Below are 11,358 nucleotides of genomic sequence, written 5' to 3' on the forward strand. Positions count from 1 at the left end.
ACGGTCCCTGGGGAGAGGAGGGTCAGCGTCCCAGGGAGGGGCACGGGCGGGGTGCGGGGTCAGGTTCCTAGAGGCATAGATGATTCTGGGGCGTTGAAGAGAGCCGGACCAGATAACGGTCCTGAGAGGAGGTACCGACCCACTGCTCCAGCACCATCGGGCTGCGTTCCCTGCCTCCTCCAGTCCCCAAACCGCGCCGCCTCTCGACACACACACACACACACACACACACACACACACACACACACACACACACGCCTGGCTGGGGGGCCGCGGCTCCGATGATGCTTGAAGTGCCCATCATCCGGTATCTCCCGGCGCCGGGCGCTGCGCCCCGCTGCTCTCCCGTGAAGGGCTGGGCAGGAGGGCGACGGCCTCCGGGCTCTTCCTTTCCGATTCCGGGATGGGACCGTCCTGAGTGCGGAGCTTCGGCGCCCCCAGACCTGCCGGCCGGAGCATCCCAAGTCGCGGGGCCTCCTTCCCTACCCCCGTCCACCCCCACCCACGGTAGTGGGTCGGTCTGGATTAAGGTCGCCCCCCGCGAATGCACCTGTGCGGGTCCTGGAGAAGGAAGGCGGATCGCGGGGCTCAGCTGGACACCCCCATCCACTGGCCGCGGGGAGCGGCCGGAGCGCAGCTCAGCAACAGCGGCAGCCGCGAGCTAGCGAGCGCTCCCCTCGCAGCTCCGCCGGCGCCCGGCTCCGCGCCCGGCTCCGCTCCCTCCTCCCCACCCCGCCCCCTCCGCCACCTCCCCCACCTCCCCTGCGCTCGTGCCCGGGCTCCGGGGGCCGCGCCCGCGCCGGGCACCCGCCCAACGGGCACGCGCAGGACCCGGACGTCATCTTCTCGTTAACATTCCTAGCCCTACTTTGTGCATGTGGCCTGCCTTTATTAATATTTATGAATTACTATTTCTCCCCCCTTTAGCATTGGCCTTTCTGCTTCCCTCATGAATATTCAGAAGCTCAAGATGTGCGCTTGCAATAACTCCCAGTGTGGATTTCTCACAGGGAGGGCCTGACACTGTAGCTTCTCCATAAAAGCGTAGGCGGGTGGCCGAGTGGATGGGCAGGCGGATGCCCGCAGCCACACTCAAAGACCTCCCTGGACTTTCTGGCCTCCCCCTTCTATTCTGCTGGGGGCTGGGGTGAGCAAGTGAAAGGATGCCTGCCACGCTGAACCGGGTTCAGACCTCGAGTCAAAAGTAATAAACGCTTTTACCTCCCAAAGACGCAGGGTCGGTTTGGCTTCAGGCCGAGAAAGCTGCGAACGTTTCCACTATCCATCTACAGAACTTTTTCATGGATCCCAAACTGAAACTCTGTACCAGTTAAACATTAACTCCCCATTCCTTCTTCTCGGCAGACCCTGGTAACCACCATTTTACTTTCCATCTCAATGAATTTGACTATCCTAAGTATCTCTTGTAAGTGGAATCACACAGTATTTGTCCTTTTGCGTCTGGCTTATTTTACTTAGCGTAATGCTTTCAGGATTCATCCATGTTGCAGCGTGTGGCAGAATTCCATTTCCATTTCTATTTAAAGGCTGAGTGATATTCTGTTGTATGTATATAACACATTCTCTCTATCCATTCTTCCTTCTATGGACATTTGGGTTTTTTCTACCTTTTGGCTATTGTGAATAATGATGCTGTGAATGCAGAGGTATGAATTCCAGGCAACATTTTAAAAACAGCATTCTATGACGTGTGCTAGAAGCTGGCGGGGGGTGGGGGTGGGGAGGGTAAAAATTGAAGGCAGGCAGGCCTGCCTTCAATAGGTGCAGAGTTTAGTGCATTGGTTTCCAAACTGGAACCTGTAGGGGGTTGAATAGTGTCTCCCCCCAAGTGTATATCCACCCAGAACCTCAGAATGTGACTTTTTTTGGAAACAGGATCTTTGCAGATGTAGTTAGTTAAGAAGCGGCCATACTGGATTAGGGTGGTCCTAAATCCAATAACTGATGTCCCCATAAGTAGAGAGGACACAGAGCAACAGGAAAGAAGCTACATGATGAAGGAGGCAGAGACTGGAGTGACACAACTACAAACCAAGGGACACCAAAGATTGCCTGGAACCACCAGAACCCAGAAGAGGAAAGAAAGAATTCTTCCCTAGAGCCTGCAGGGGGACCATGGCCCTGCTGACATCTTGATTTTGGACTTCTAGTCTCCAGAACCATGAAACTATAAATTTCTCTTGTTTTAATCCATCCAGTTTGTGGTTATTTATTACAGCAGCCATAGGAAACTAATATCGATTTTGGTAGTGAAACCAAGCAGGACCCTGTGAGGCTCCTGGGCACAGAAACCTTTCCATGTCCCCCATTTCTTGTTTGTAGGGAATAGACTCCAGCCTCCATGACCTTCCCTGAGTTCCAAAGGGCAGATTCAAACAGTTGCTAATCAGGGAAGGGAGGGGCTGCAGAGAAAAGGGAGGAACAGTCAGGAAACAATAGTGCAGCCTTGGGACAGGGTCCTGGTTCCATCTCAAGGGATACACATAACTATATCTTTAAGCTCTTTATAGAACTAAAACCCCCAAGCAATGGAAGATGTCAGTATTCTTCATTCCAGAGAATACCACCTGAGACCAGATTAAAGGAGTGCAGGCCCTGCACACACCCTGATCTTATGGGCAACCCCACCCTTGAACCACTGCTATAAAACTCCTCAGCAAATCCTCCTGGGTTGAGACACACAGTTTTTCAGGGCAGGAGCCCGGTGTGTCCCTCTTTGCCTGACAAAGAAACAAAGCTATTCTTTTCTTCTTCACCCAAAACTCTGTCTCTGGGATTTGATTTGGCTCTGGGGCACAGTAGTGCGGTGCTGCTGTGACAATTTTTCTTTTTTTTAAAAAAAGGAGGGAGTGTTGTATTTATTTATTTATATAAATTTATTTATTTTTGGCTGCACTGGGTCTTTGTTGCTGCGTGTTGGCTTTCTCTAGTTGCGGCGAGCAGGGGCTACTCTTCGTTGCGGTGCATGGGCTTCTCATTGCAGTGTCTTCTCTTGTGGAGCACAGGCTCTAGACGCGTGGGCTTCACTAGTTGTGGCACGCAGGCTCAGTAGTTGTGGTGCATGGGCTTAGTTGCTCCACGGCATGTGGGATCTTCCCAGACAAGGGCTCGAACATGTGTCCCTGTATTGGCAGGCGGATTCTTAACCGCTGCACCACCAGGGAAGCCCTATAACAAATACTTTAAAATGTGGAAATGGCTTTGGAATTGGGAAAGAGATCGAGGCTTGAAGAATTTTGAGGCACACGACAGAAAAAGCCTAGGTTGTCTTGAAGACATTGTTGGTAGAAATATGGGTTAAAGGTGATTCTGGCAAAGGCTCAGAAGAAAAGAAGAGTTATCAAGAAAGCTTCTATCACCATAGAACGTATACATATTGTCATGAACAGAATGTTGTTAGAAATACGGCTCTTAAGGGCTTCCCTGGTGGTGCAGTGGTTGAGAGTCCGCCTGCCGATGCAGGGGACACGGGTTCGTGCCCCAGTCCGGGAGGATCCCACATGCCGCAGAGCGGCTGGGCCCGTGAGCCATGGCCGCTGGGCCTGCACGTCCGGAGCCTGTGCTCCGCAGCAGGAGAGGCCACAACAGTGAGAGGCCTGCGTACCCCCCCCAAAAAAGAAAGAAAGAAATATGGCTCTTAAAGGTGCTTCTTGTAATTATGGTCTCAGATGGAAATGAGGAACCTCATTCATGAGGTTGTCTAAAGGTCACACCCCCTAATACCATCACATTGGGCATTAGGTTTTCAACATGTGAATTTGGGGAGGACACAAACATTCAGACCATAGCAACCCCAAACTTCAGAATGTGACCTTATTTGGAAATGGGGTCTTTGCAGAAATAATTAGCTAAGAGGAGATCATACTGAATTAAGGTGGGCCTGAAATCCAATGATTTGGTGTCATTGCTAAGGCAGTCTTAAGAAACAAATCCAGAACCCTAGAAGAATTCAATAATTCAACATTCAACATATATTAATACTTTCTGTGTGCAATCCATGTAAAGCTTTGGCATAGGACCTAGTGTATGGAAGTGCTTGATAAGGGCTGCCTGTGTGTTGTTAGGAGTTTCAAGAATCTTCCTTAGAACTGAGAGCTAGAGCTATTCCCACCTCCCCACTTCTCCAATAGGAGTAAGTCCAATTTTATTTTATACGTGCTAAGAGTTCCTAGAGCTTTAAAAGTTTCTAAATAAATGACACTCCCAGTGGACAAAGGTGTTTTAAAGAAGATATAAAGTGTTTTAAACAAAGCTCTATGATTGTTATGTGATATTGGGGACTAGAGCAGGGGGTTTGCCCAAAAGGTCACCTAACTTAGACCAGGGGTCCTCAAGCCTGGCACTGTTGTGTTTTGGGCTAGGGGATTGCCATTGGGGGCTGTCCTGTATGCCATAGGCTTCCCTGGCCACTAGATGCCAGTAGCAACCCCCGAGTTGTAACAACCAAAAGTGTCTCCAGACGACCTGTAGGGCTGAAAAAAATCGCAAAATCGCCCCAGCTGAGGACCACTACCTTATATGTAAATCTTTAAGGAGTGAGTGAACATCTGCTAGGATGGGGCTGCATTTCCTCCAGAGGGAATTAGCAGAACTAAAGCTTGGATATGTGAAAAGTCACACACATGCCTTTCAAGTAAAAAAAATTAAGACTGGGTTATAAGGTACAAACCACTGGTTGTTGGCAGTACAGGTAAACAATCACTCCTAGAATTACACTGATAACATGGCTTATTTTAGTTCCTGAACTGAACTTATCTACTTGATAGAATCAAAGTATCTTAGAGTATATAGAGCATTTAAAGGTCATCTAGTCTAAACACCCACCTGAAGCAGAAACCAATATCCCTCCTAGATTATGTTACACACAGCTTCTCCTTAGAGGCCTCTCATGATGAGAAACTTGACATCACAGGGCTGCCCATTCCATTTTTTAAAAATGGCTTTCAAGGCCAGAAATGACTTTTTAAGTTTAGAAATTCAGTGATAACATGATATGTATTGTGCTCATCCTGTTTTATCTTCCTTAAAAGGATCCTTCTTGAAGAAGCCAGTTTTCCATGAAATTCTGGAAACGAACTGCTGAATCTTTACTGAAAACCTACTTCAATCACAGCCCAGCAAATAAAGATGAGCTCATACCTCCTAACATTGTAAGATACTTGATTTTTCTATCACTGGTAGTTCTTGAACACCAACGTTCAATTCAAGCCTATATTCGGCAGCTCAGTCCTCAAGCTCCAGGGTTGATTAAACTCCCTGATTAGCTTCCAGAAGGGAAATGGGATATTCCCCAAGATTCAAGTTCCATTCATAGCCATCTAGTCAGCAGGTAACTACTCCCTACCACAAAGCACATGCATCGAGAACAAGACCATATTACTTTCAAAAACAATAAGCAGTATTACAAAAATTGACAATAAATCACCCCCAAGAACAATTATAAATTCCAGAATAGTCACCTGTTTTCTGATGAAAGATGACCAAATACATGAGCTACTGGCAAATAAAGAATGAGATCTCTTAAGACAGTGGAAATTCCTTAAGTGTAAATGTGATGACAATTTTTTTCTATATAGGAAAAGAATTGAAGATTTCAAGAAAGGAGAACCACAGATTTTACCAGGAAAAGGAAAGTGAGGTTCCCCAGTGTGGGGGAAGCTTTTAGATCTACAGTGGTCAAAAAAGAAAAGGTCGTTAATCTTCCCTACTCGGTGGCTGCCAAGTGATTCATCAGCGCAGATCAGCATGTGTCCTGGGTGAATGGGGAGAGAATAGGCCTATTGCTGTCACCTACTCACAATAGGAAACAGAAGCAGTGTCACGAGAGGAGACCACCCATGACATGGTTCAGCTCCACCAGAGCACTTTCAGGTTAACTTTTGATTCTTTAAGAGAGACCCTTCCCAGTCCAAGCAGGGACATCATTTGTATAAACCCCAGAAGACTGACTCCCACCCACCTAATCTCAGGAAATCTTCTCTATTTTCTGCTATCTCCAGGATGCCCTGGTATTCAGAGATGATTCAGAAACAAACTTGAGGGAATAAAAATGCCAAAAAAAAATTGCCATTTCACTGCACCAGTCTAGCCATGTAAAAATCACTTCACCAGCAAACCCTCAGAGCCCAGCATGCTCTGCAAATCCTACTCTAGGCCACAGCTGTCTTCTCTAAGGCAGGACTCTGGGTCACAAAGCATTTTCAACCCTGTGAAAATGATGAGCAAAAAACTCACCTCTTCCCCAAAGTCTCTTTTCAACAGTTAGTCTTTTTCACAAGGTCATTGTAGCCAGGATTCAAATAAGCCAGTCTCTACTAGTCGCCATGTCCTACAAGATGAGAGATTAACCACACTGAACACCAAGAGGTATGCTGGGCTGGTGATGGGCAAGATTGCTCCCTTTGAAATACACGGACTAAAAAATATCCTGCAAGATCCTTGACATGGCGTGGCATTGAGACTGAGCTTTGTAGAGCTGTGAAAGGAAAAATTCATTGTTGGATATTGATCAGATTCCTGGAACGTGTGAGAAGTTGATGAGGCCAAGTACTAACTGTTGTCTTAGAAACACACAAAGCAATTGGACATAGAACGAATGTAAAACCAGAAGCTTTGAGAGGCTTGGCAATCTATGATCATTCAAAAATCTGCTGATTTTTTTTTAGATTTGCATATTCAGACAAATACAGCTTCTTTACGAGGTAAGAATTTGTTCGTTGGGTATAATCATTGGACATGGATAAAATGCAAAATATATAGATCAGAGGAATCTCACTCATTGCCTATTAGAAAAGAAAGGTCACCCCCAAATCTGATAATGGCTGCTCTTTGCAGCTAAAAAAAAATGAATAGAAATTGTTCTCAAATCCTTCAGGAAACCCTTGTTTAGAACAATATTTGTTTATTGTTTATTTATTATTGTTGTTTATTTATTGTTTATTTATTATTGTTGTTTATTTAATTTTTATTGTAAATAAATATTTATTTATTTTCCAAATATTGGGAAAATATTTGCTCCCTGTTAAGTAATCTAGTGCTCTACCACTAGTTGGAAGATCTAAGAATTCCCAGTTTAGTGTTTCACATAACTGTGTGATTATGGCTGATCTGATTATCCAGACCACATTAAAGGAGAGGAATACTAGAGGGAAGGGACCCAATTTAGTTTAAATTGGGAAAAGCTCCATAAACTAGGAGTTCAGAGTTTGGGATTTCAGTGTCAAGTTTACTGTTAGTAAGCTTTGTGACTTAGGGAAAATTATTTAGGCTTTCTGAACCTCAGTTTCCTCTTTTATAATATAAAGTGCTTCTAATAAAATCCTTTCCTGCTCTTAAATTTAATAAATCTAAAATCTATATTTCTTAAGTTATTTTTTAAATTAATTTTTATTGTAGTATAGTTGATTTACAATGTTATGTTAGTTTCAGGTGTACAGCAAAGTGAATCAGTTATACATATACATATATCTACTTTTTTAGATTCTTTTCCCATATAGGCCATTACAGAGTATTGAGTAGAGTTCCCTGTGCTATATCATAAGTTCTTATTACTTACCTATTTTATATATAGTAGTGTGTATGTGTCAACCCCAGTCTCCCAATTTATCCCTCCCACACTTCCGTCTTAAAATCTATATTTTCTTTCAAACGCCAATCGCAGCACTTGTTTAAATTGACCCCAAACTCACTGAGGGAATCTTGGAGTGTCTTTAAATACCTTTGCCTTTGTTTCTCTATGTGTAGACTCCTAGGTGTTTCATAGAGATGTTGTAAGAAAGAAAGCTGACCAACACTTAGTTGTACAAAACCCCAGGGACTAGGAAGCAGCCAAAAGGATCCTCAAAAAAAAAAAAAAAAAACCAGGGAGAGAACAAAGTAAATTAAATCTACAAATTAACTCCAAATTCCATTTTATTCTGAGATTTCCTATAACCAAACCTCAGTTGCTACCCTGTCATAAAACTGATTTACATTCATTGGATGGTCTTTAATTTCCCCTTCTACGATTGCCAGATTTTCCAAGAAAAGATATGGGACACCTAGTTAAATTTGAATGTCAGATAAACAGTGGATTAGAAAAAAACTGTCATGAATATTGCATAGCATAGACTTATACTAAAAAATTAATCATTGCTTATCTGACATTCAAATTTAACTGGGCACTCTGTATCTCCATATTTTTTCTGAGAACCCTATATCTATCCTCACTTTGGTAAAGGTAGGCAATTCCTAAATGGTGCTGTGTGTGATAACTTATTGACTTGGGCGGGAAACATCCTTTGTGAGCATTTCAGCTGCCATATCTGGAAATATGCATGAGATCGACTAGACTGTTCTATGGGGAGAGATGAGAGTAAGAGTAAGGAGGGGAATAAGAGTAAAGTACAGTACAGTCTGGGGGAAATTTTAAAAGAAATAATCATGTCAACCTGTTTTTCATATTGACCATTTCTTTATCCGATCATATGTAGGCCATGGGGCTTGATAAACCATAAACTAAAAGTTGATAAGTGCATACACACAAAAACTTGTACCTGAATGTTCACAGCAGCTTTATTCATAATAGCCAAAAAAGTGGAAACAACCCAAATGCTCATTGACAGATGAAGACATAAAGAACATACAGTGGAATATTATTCAGCCATAAAAAGGAAGAGAGTACTGATACATGTTACAACTTGGATGAACATTGAAGACATTTAGTTCAGTGAAAGAAGTCAGACTCAAAAAGTCACAAATTGCATGCTTCCATTTATATTAAACATCCAGAATAGTAAACCCATAGAGAAAGAAAGTAGATTAGTGGTTGCCAGGGGTTGTGAGGAGGGGGGGATGGAGAGTGTCTGCTAATGGGTGTGTAGTTTCTTTAGTTTCTTTTGAGGTGATCAAAATGTACTAAAATCAGATGATGCTGATGGTTGTACAACTCTGTGATTATATGAAAATCCATGGAATTATACACTTTAAAAGGGTGACTTTTATGATATATGATTATATCTCAATAAAGCTTTTTTAAAATAAATAAATAAATAAATTTATTTATTTATTTATTTATTTATTTATTTATCTTGCTGCTTTGTGTCTTCATTGCTGCGCACAGGCTTTCTCTAGTTGCATGGAGCGGGGGCTACTCTTCATTGTGGAGCACAGGCTCTAGGTGTGCAGGCTTCAGTAGTTGTGGCACATGGGCTTTGTTGCTCCGCGGCATGTGGGATCTTCCCGGGCCAGGGCTCAAACCTGTGTCCCCAGCATTGGCAGGTGGATTCTTAACCACTGTGCCACCAGGGAAGCCCAAAGCTGTTTTTTTTTAAAGTCAATGCATTAAAAAAATAAAAAAAAATTGGTCAAATCTCAGTTGATGCTACAGAACCAGCCAAACAGAGCCATTCCTAAAGAGCCAGCAAAGTAATGAGTAGCTATTATTTGTGTGCCTATCATGCAAGGAGCTTTGATTACTATTACTGTTTATTAAAGTTTTTAATCTCATTTCATTTTCGCAATGGCCCTATAGAGTATTATTATCCTCTGTCTTAGGAAAAGAGGAAATGGACTCCAAGAGACTAATTTGTTTGAGGCTTCTACAGGTAAGTAAGGGGCAGGGCAGCATCTGACTCCACAGCCCAGAACAGCCCAGTTCACACCTGTCCATGAGAGAAACCCAGGAACCCAGAGATTCTAGCTCAGCCTAGAAACAGGACCATCAGGGTGCTGCCAGCTTCCTTGCTGCTCACTCCTTCCTCTGCAGTAGATGCACTTTCTCCCTAGTGGATCTTGTTTTGTTTTTGTTTTTACTACATTCTCAGCCTTCCTCAACCTTATTGCATAGATCTGTTTCTTGCTTTAGATACTGCTTGGAAATTTCCTCAGCCCTAGACGTCTTTAACAAAAGGTGCTTGGACTCTCAGAGCCCAACAAAAGCTCCGCATGGTATTTTGCCTGCAATCAAAACTTAATGTCAGTTCAAAATGAGGTACATACAGTTGATTTCATTTATATAAACCTCTGGAAAATGCATACTAATGTATAGGGCAGAAAGAAGATCAGTGGTTGCCTGGGGGAGGGTGTAAGGTGGAGAGGTGAAAGAGGGAAGGATGACAAAGGGCATTATTAAACTTTTGGAGATAATCTATACGTTTGTTTCCTTGATTTCTGTGATAGTTTCATTGGTATACACATAGGTCATAGCTTATGAAAATGTACACTTTAAATATATTCATTTTATCATATGTAAATTATACTGCATCAAAGCTGTTTAAATAAAAACTTTAAAAACAAAGAACAAACAAAAAAAACCTTAAGGTCAGAGTATGCTCTCATGTTATGAGATGCTTCACTCTGTGTCTCCCAGCCCCCATCCCCATGACTCTCCTGCTGCTGCTGAGCCATGCCATAGGACAGAAAAGGTCAGTAGATTTAGGGCCTGGTGTCCAGTCTGGCTTATAACCCTGCCCCAAGCCCCTCCTGAACTGGACTATGGAGTGAGGTTTAAACTCATCAGAGGCTTCTCCTTGGGGCCATCTACAGAGCTGGGCCTCTTTTCTCCTCCTTTTCTCTCCTCGGCAGGAAGTAAGCCTGCCACCTCCCACCACCCCCATCCCTCCTCCCCTTGCTGCTTTTCCCTCGGGCTGCCAGGTTGCCATGCCAATAAGGTTCCCATGGTTACTAAGAAAAGCTGCTGCATTCCCATAGGCAGCACCTACCTAACAAAAGAGAAAAAGAGACCAGTATGGCCCCAAGGGGAAAAAAAAAATAAGGCACCGAAGGGGTCTCAGTCCAGCGGATGTTGGAAGACAGATTTGTTTATCTTTGATGTCTCCAGGCTGGACCTTGGACCAAATCCTGCTACCTCCACTCAAGTTCTCTCTTCCCTAAACCTAGGGAGAGAGGCGCCTGGCTCTAGTTCAAGTCCATTGTTTTACCTAGTGTGAGGTCCAAATAGACACCACATTGTGAAGATCATGTTAATGTGTAAATACAATAATACATCCGGGCTCTTTGTCTAGCTAGGAAAATGGCAAAATGCAAAACATGCTCTGCTGTCTCGACCATTGGCTATCTTGTCTGAGAATCTGCTTTTCTCCTTACGGTATTCCTCCCTGGGTTGACTATCGTAGGCCACACCAGGTTTGTTTGTTTGGTTTTTATTTAAAACAAAGTTTGTTTTCTCTCAAATATAAAGAAGTGAATTTTAATATAAAATTCAAAAATTAAGAAAAAATCATTCACAGTTCCAAAGTCAAAATATTTATTTCTTCTCTTAAAAATATACAGATTTTGGGCTTCCCTGGTGGCGCAGTGGTTGAGAGTCCGCCTGCCGATGCAGGGTACACGGGTTCG

General features: G+C 43.5%; 1 protein-coding gene across 1 annotated transcript in view; it reads right to left on the reverse strand.

Annotated features, from left to right (window-relative positions):
- FEZ1 (fasciculation and elongation protein zeta 1) overlaps positions 1-746 on the reverse strand; it is a 41,027-nt gene extending 40,281 nt beyond the window's left edge. Inside the window, exon 1 of the mRNA XM_007463598.1 lies at positions 551-746. The gene's annotated coding sequence lies outside the window, so the exon portion shown is untranslated. The remainder of the gene's footprint in view (positions 1-550) is intronic.
- Positions 747-11,358: the final 10,612 nt, after the last annotated feature.

This window comes from Lipotes vexillifer, unplaced genomic scaffold (genome assembly GCF_000442215.2).
Source record: "Lipotes vexillifer unplaced genomic scaffold, Lipotes_vexillifer_v1.1 scaffold442, whole genome shotgun sequence".
NCBI classification, from domain to species: domain Eukaryota; kingdom Metazoa; phylum Chordata; class Mammalia; order Artiodactyla; family Lipotidae; genus Lipotes; species Lipotes vexillifer.